Below are 7,946 nucleotides of genomic sequence, written 5' to 3' on the forward strand. Positions count from 1 at the left end.
TCGCAAGTGTAGCCAAGCCCCTAGAAGGTATCCTGCAGTGGTGCTTCACATGAAGTGCCGGAGCAGATAGGTAAATGATTCTGAGGCACACCTGTGATCTCCCCATCATGACTAAGGAAAAATAGGGATACCCCTTCAGTGGGGGACTGCCACACAATTAGAAATTACAGCCAGAGAAGTGCATTTTGGGACTAATGGCTCTTTTTAGAAGTATTGTCCTAGATGGCTGCCTAATATATTAGCCTGTACTTACAAATCACTCGCTTGCTTAAGAGGCCAGGCAAAATTTCAGAAACAGCCAAAGTGAGATTAGTTCTCAGAAGAACTTCTCTCAGACTTGCTCAGTGAGTATACCTTGTCATTAAAAAAGAATCAAGGAGAGGCTGATTAAATGCACCAGACAGAAACAAAACTTTCCATTCCCTTGCTTTTTCCTTGACACATTGTACTTCCTTTGGAACTTACCAGTATGATAGTCAACAGAATCACAGAGGCCTAGATTCTTTTTTAACACCGGAGTCATAGTTCACTGGTCAGAATGTGTATGGAATTAGCCACTGATGTAGAGCAATGGAAAAGATTAATTTATAGAACTGAAAAATTTGTGTCCATTTGCCGTCTTGTTAGGAAAGCTCTATCAATATGGTCTTTTTACTACAAAACAAACCACAAAAGCTATCACAGCACAGTACAGCTCAAATAAAGTCAGAAGCATCATATTGGTGCTTAGATACCAGAGAGAGAGAGAGAGTGGTATCTTTGAACATGTGAGTTTGCAAAAACTCAAATCAGTCTTTCCACATGAATGCAACTTCCAACTGAATGTTTGGGGGCAAACTTCACAATCATAGCACAAGCAACTTGAAACAGAATGAGCAACCAGCTGTTATAGAAGTTGTTCCATTTTCCAAAGTTCCACTTCATTCAGCTTTACCTGAGGACTGTAACTATTAATACAGCTTACTGATGAAGATTACATTACATCAGCCTTGCAAAATTGTTGTGAAAAATGTATTTCCCCAGGCACAAAATCTACTTGCCCATTACCATGAAGATAATGACAAAAATTGAATAATATTTTACTGGCTTCTGGCTGCACATGAAGCATGTGTGAAAAATCTCAACCAGGGTGGCGAGTATGGAATAGAATTGTTTTGCCCCAATCTGATTCTCCTTAAACTCATGCAGAGATTGTTCTTTTTTGTGAATGGAGATCCAGTGGGATGGGGTCTAGTGCTGAAGCTGTGTGAACCATGTGAAGCAGATGCGTCCTACACTCCTGTCCTACGCAGATTACTGCTGCTCTTGGAAAAAATAATCTGTGCATGGGAGGGAATTCATGAAATATCAGAGAAATGAAATCTGTAGCAGAGTAGGTAATGGTCAATACAATGCTAAAGGGAATAGGCAGGAGAGATGCTACAGGACTCTGAAACAGTGCCAAATACAAAAATAAGGGGCCATGTACTCATCCTATGGAAGAGTCAGATATTAAGGAAATTTGCTTGGAATTTCTTAACCAAAAAGTATTGGAATAAACCACCAATGCAGCAAAAGTAGGAGACAGTGTAAATAGTTTAAAAACATTGACTTGTATTTTAAGAGGAGGGAGAATTCACACTAAATTCTGGCTAGTGTGAGGGAAATGCTGGTGTAACAATCCCCCAAGTAAGAGCTGATAAAACAGTACCTATATTTTGGCTGTGAATAGTCCTTTGAATAACTCCTCATCCCATCCCTTACAGGAATAATTGGGGGGGGGATCTGTGCATAAGGGGCCATTACTGAGATAAAGGACATATGCAGGTAAATGTATGGGGGGCCAAGTCCCCAAAACTGGACCTGCCCAATATCAACTGTGAATGACTCTTGTCACAGAGGGTCAGCAGAATGGCTTTATTGATAGAGCCCTGCAAATCCGCAGATATGGATATCCATGGATCATTTTTGTTGATCATGGGTCGAATACAGATACAAATTTTGTATCCGCACAGGGCTCTACTTATTGAAGAATCACGGTAGATACATTGTACCCACTGGCTTTGGGTTGTCGGGTGGGCACTTATGCACTGAGGCAGTGGTTCTCAACCTTTTTCTTTCTGAGGCCCCCCCAATGTGCTATAAAAACTCCATGGCCCACTTGTGCCACAAGAATTGGTTTTCTGCATATAAAAGCCAGGGTTGGCGTTAGGGGGTAGCAAGCAGGGCAATTGCCTGGGCTCCAGGCCACAGGGGCCCCCATGAAATTACATTGCTTAGGCTTCAGCCCTGGGAGATGGGACTCAGGGACCTGGGTTTCAGCCCCATGTAGTGAGGTTCTGGCTTTCTGCCCTGGGCCTCAGGGAGTCTAATGCTGCTGGCCCTGCTTGGAGGCCCCCCTGAAATGTACTCGAGGCCCCCTAGGGAGCCCTGGACCCCTAGCTGAGAACCACTGCACTGAGGGACCTAATCAGAAGGTACTTAAACACCTGCCTAACTTTAAGCATATGAGTCGTCCCATTGATTTAACACATGATTAAAGTTAAGCACATGCTTAAGTACATTTCTGAATTGATGCCTGAATCTGCCAGAATTTGGCCCTTTGGGGGTAAGTGCTAACTTAAAGGCAAACATGGATTTTGAAAGGATTTCTGACTTGCCTGCCCTCAAACCTCCTCTGTTCTTTTACAGCTATATACTGTATTCTGCTCACAAAACAGGCTAAAAGGACACAGTGCATATCAGGGGGAAAGGACAGTGCATATTAGACTGTGAAATGCAAAAAGAGGTTTTTCAAACAGTGTATTCTAAACATCACCCTGAATTCATATGATAATAAACAGTCAATATTGCATTGAAAGGATCGAATTGCCAAGTAACTGTGGCAATGGAGAGAAAAGTCTGCCTTTGGACATATTCCCATCTACATTAATTTCTCCCAGGAGGTGGAATGGATTCTAGATTGTTAATGGATAATGTTTTCCAGTGCCCTCTCTGATCACTCAGCAACTCCAGTATTCAAAAGAAGCAGACAGAATTCTCAAAGGGAAGCTGGGTGTTGGAAAGTATTACACTAAACAATTTAGAACCATGTCCTAAAAAAAAAGTTTTGTACATCAGGTTCCTTATACAAGGCTGTCATATACATTGAGACCCATTATACAGCAATCCGACCATTAATAAAGTGCACCTCACTCAGAATCCAAATGCTCAACCCCTGTTCCTCCACCCCCAAAGAAACAGAGCTTTACAGTGAGCCTACAACATCTGAAAATGAGTAAGCGTGAAGTGAGACTGCACATTAGCCTGTGTCAAGCATTTATTTTTGCCAAGAAGAAGATTGCATTTCGTGGTTATTTTAAAATATTGATTTCTGGAATTTGATTTTGGGGGGAAAAAGGCATTTGGAGGCGCCAAGCATCTTCTTGTGATGCTTTCCAGAGCCGATGGTGCTCAGAAATGGAGGTTGGAGTTAGCACATTGGGATGTACCACTGGATCTGTGGTTTTAGAAAACACTTCATTTGGGTAGGGAAAGAACTGCCAGATCCTATTGGTATTTTCACAAGTAACTTGGTACACACCACTATTTTGTATACTAAGGTTAAGGCAATGTTTGATTTTGAATAAATTTGCAGCAAGGGAAGAAAATATTCCCTTATAGGGGGACTGGGATAGCCTCCTCCAGGAAAAGTTTTTTAAGCTGATTGCTATTTGGGGCAATCTAATGCATTTCAAAGGCAAAAAATGTGCTTATAATATTTATGAGATAAACATCACTGCTAATAGGGCTGGTTAAGCAATTTCTGGGAGAGAGGGTGTTGAATAAACTAAATATAGTGAAATCTTCCATTCTTGTTTTAGATCAAAAACTTTTATGGCACAAGGACAATTTCAAAAACAACAATAGAAACCTCTGGAAAATTTTGGCAAACCCAGCAGGGATATTTTTGTGTTCTAGTTATGGCCTTGTTCTTTTGTTTCATTTAACTGATTTAATTTCTAGAAGTGACAGGTTTCAGAGTAGCAGCCGTGTTAGTCTGTATTCGCAAAAAGAAAAGGAGTACTTGTGGCACCTTAGAGACTAACAAATTTATTTGAGCATAACAAAAGCTTATGCTCAAATAAATTTGTTAGTCTCTAAGGTGCCACAAGTACTCCTTTTCTTTTTGCAATTTCTAGAAGGTCCATCTTCCTGGATCCAGTTCAGAAATAAAAAATCTGATGAATAAAAACTAGATTTGATGACCCAGAAAAATAAGCCTGTAGCAGAGTGCTGTCCTAGAGGACATCCACTTTAAGTACAGCATGGTCCTGCAGGTGCTCCACCCTCAGCAACCTTGTGGTTTTTGCAATAACTCACTCAGAGACCAGAATAATTCAAGTAAGATCCTCCTATATGGGATCTTATTTATTAAGGCCTGGATCCACTAAGTGACTTTAGTGTTGCAACGCTCAGTATCATGGCACCTGAATTTACAATGCCTAGAAAATCACAGGAAGAACACTGTGATCCACAAAGCCTGAGTTAGGCAGCTAGGCTTACTATACAATGAATGGGGAAAGACAGGTGTCTTACATTGCAGTCCACAAAAGTCAGCATGCTAGGCGGGGAGCCTCCTAAGATAGCCAATGGGATATGCTGATGAGAGGGGGGTTTGATAACGCCACCCAGATAAGCACCTAAGTCTGGGCTCCGCGGAGGCACCTAGCTGTGCTAGAGATCCATGAATGGGAACCTGTCTCATGGAGTCAGGCAGGTTGGTGATGTGACATTCCCCAGGATACAATCTGCACTGTTGAACAGCTGTGTCCCCTTAATTCTCTATTCTGGGGTGCCTTTTACACGACTTACAAGTCTGTACCAGGGGGTCTATCTCAGTTGGATTCACTGAACAGAGCTCATGGTATGAAGCAGGAGTGCTGAAACCCCAGAGATGCCGTCTTAGGAGGCAGTAAGGTCAAGTGGCCTATCTTGAAGGAATGGTGAGAACCCTTGAGGGCTCTGGCAAATTGAAGGGGGTCCTCCAAGAGACTGTTCCGAAGCTGGGGACATAGCACCAATCCTGTGGATGCATGATAGTAGAGCATGCACCTGGGATGTGGGAGACCCAGGTTCAATTCCTTCCTTCCTGTCAGAGGTGGAGTAAGGATTTCAATGTGGTTTTCCATCTTTCAGGAGAGTACTTTAACCACTGAGGTATGGGATAATCTGATGTGGGCTTCCTCAGTCGCTCCTGTTGAAACTGTTCCACAGTGGATAAATAGTGAAAAAGTGATTGGACCAGGGGGACTAGACCCTGGGACTCCCACTTCTTGGGGGGGGCCCTAACCACTGGACTTCAGTCATTCTCACTTTCTCTCTCTGGTCCAATGAATATTTAAGTATTTTTCCAGAGTGGACCAAATACCAGATCAGGCTCTGTACATGACAGACAAATGCCCGTTTGCGAAATTATCTGGGTCTTAGGCAAGTGATAGGTGTTCAGACACCTGGCTAGAGGCAGCAGTGTGCATACTCAGGTTTAGATCAGTCCTTAATTTCAGCTTCTAAAATTTAGGTTGACCTACCTATACCACTCAGTGGCGTGAAAAATTCACACCTGAGATGCAGGTAAGCCAACACCACTAGGTCAATGGAAGAATTCTTCCATCAACCTCGCTGCCACCTCTCAAAAGGATGGATTTACTACCTCAATGGAAAAACCCTTTCTGTCACTGCAGCAACTGTCTGCAGTGCACTAGCGGGGTGTAGCTGAAGCTGTGCTGCTGTAGCACTTGTAGTGTAGACATACCCTTACGTGCCAAGCGAACTTTTACCCTGAAAACTGAGGCGTCAAATGAGTTTAGGTGCCTACTGGTTTCAGTAGGAGTTTTGTGGATCACAGTGGAGCCTAAAATTATGATTTAGGCACCTAAGTATCTTTTCAGGACCTAAATCTTTTCAGATTATATTGTTTGGCTTCTCAGTCCCAAACACTTCTCCTTGGTTCAGGAATCCCACAGCCCTCTGCTCTGTGAATAACACCATCTTCCCCCAGCCCAACAGTAGCTATGTTCCAGACCTGCTTCACAGAGCCCCTCTTTCACTTGATTCAGAGGGCCCACAGCCATCATGGGGAGTGTGAAGAACACCACAGCATCAAGCAGGTATTCTCCCCTACAAACTGTCTCCTTCTCTCCTCCCTTGGCTCTCTGGAGGCTTTTCTTTTATTACTGATTATTATCGATTTAACCGGGGGTGAAAGGAACTTAAAGGACTTACCGGTACGCCCGAGTCCTGAGTGGGGGCGTGGCCTCAACTGGAAGAGGCGATTTAAAGGCCCCGGGGCTCTGGCTGGGAGCCCTGGGGCCTTTAAATCACCCCGGAGCTACCAGCTGCAGAGGCGGAGTGAATTAAAGGGCCCAGGGCTCCGGCCGCCACAGAGCTCCGGGCATTTTAAATCCCTGCTGGAGCCCGGCTGTCAGAGCCCTGGGACTCCGGCAGCCAGGCTCAGGCGGGGATTTAAAGGGCCTGGTTCTCTGGACACTGCGTGGAGCCCCCGCCCAAGCCCCGCTGCCAGAGCTCCGGTGGCACTTTAAAGGGGCTGGGGCTCCCCGCAGTGGCAGGAGTACTGGACCCTTTAAATCACCGCCAGGGAAGCCAGTCCGGTCCGGCATGGCATACTGGCTCTTGCCAGTACGCTGGACCGGACTGGATCAGCTTACTTTCACCTCTGGATTTAACCCTAGTAACTTTTCCCACCTAGGAAGGAGAGCTGAAAGTGAGTCACAGATTGGCTGGGCCCATTATCTCTTTAATCAGCCAGTCACCCTGTGACATGACCAGTCATTAGTCAAAAGTCCTGTCTCTCTGCTACAGTAGACTGTGGAAGGATTTGAAGTTGTCACAAAAACAGTTGCTGCTAAGAGTTTCCTTAATGAGTGTGAACAAGGGATTTTATTCCCTGAAATTTGTACTATAAACTATAGTAAGGCTTGTCTAGGATAATTCTCTGGAAAAAAATCCCTGTTTACATTAAAAACTTGCTATAGGAACAACTATGCATGAGTTTCTTTTGTGCTTATGCCCCAGATCCTGCAATCCATGGGGGCAGACTTCTGTGTTCAGTAGGGTTGCCAGGCATTCGTTTTTTGACCGGAACACCTCTTCAAAAAAGGACCCTGCTGGCTCCGATCAGCACCGACTGGCCCATTAAAAGTCTGGTTGGCAGGGACCCAGGGTTAAGACAGGCTCCTTGCCTGCCTTGGCTCTGCGCAGCTCTTGGACGTGGCCAGCATGTCCCTGTAGCCTCTAGGTAGAGGGACAGCCAGGGAGGCTCCATGCACTGCCTCCGGCCCAAGTGCTGGCTCCACAGCTCCTATTGGCCAGGGACCACAGCCAATGGGAGCTGTGGGGGTGGCGCCTGTGGATGTGGGCAGTGTGCAGAGCCGCCTGACTACGCCTCTGCCTAGGGGCAACAGGGGCATGCTGGCCGCTTCCAGGAGCTGCTTGAGGTAAGCGCTGCCCGGAGCCTGCACCCCTACAGTCTCCTGCTCCAGTCCAGAATCCCCTCATTTCTGGCCCCACCCTGGAGCCTGTGTAACAGCAACAGACCCTGGTTTTTGGCGGGCGGGATTGAACCAGAACCTCTAGTGCTTAGTGCATGAGCTTCTACCGCATGAACTAAAATCGAACTGGCTGCTAGCTAAGGCTGTACAGCAGACTCATTTAACTCTCTCTCTAAGTGGTCTCAGTGCCAATAGATGGGACAGAACACCATACCCTGGAGGTGTATGGGTTACATCTGCACCCCCAACCGGAGCCCTCATCCCCTCCTGCACCCCAACCCCTGCCTCAGCCCGGAGCCCCCTCCCACATTCCAAACTCCTCATTTCTGGCCCCACCTTGGAGCCCGCAGCCGGAGCCCTCATCCTTTCCTGCACCCCAACCCCCTGCTCCAGCCCAATGAAATTGAGCAAGTGAGC

This window comes from Dermochelys coriacea, chromosome 18, assembly GCF_009764565.3.
Source record: "Dermochelys coriacea isolate rDerCor1 chromosome 18, rDerCor1.pri.v4, whole genome shotgun sequence".
Classification (NCBI taxonomy): domain Eukaryota; kingdom Metazoa; phylum Chordata; order Testudines; family Dermochelyidae; genus Dermochelys; species Dermochelys coriacea.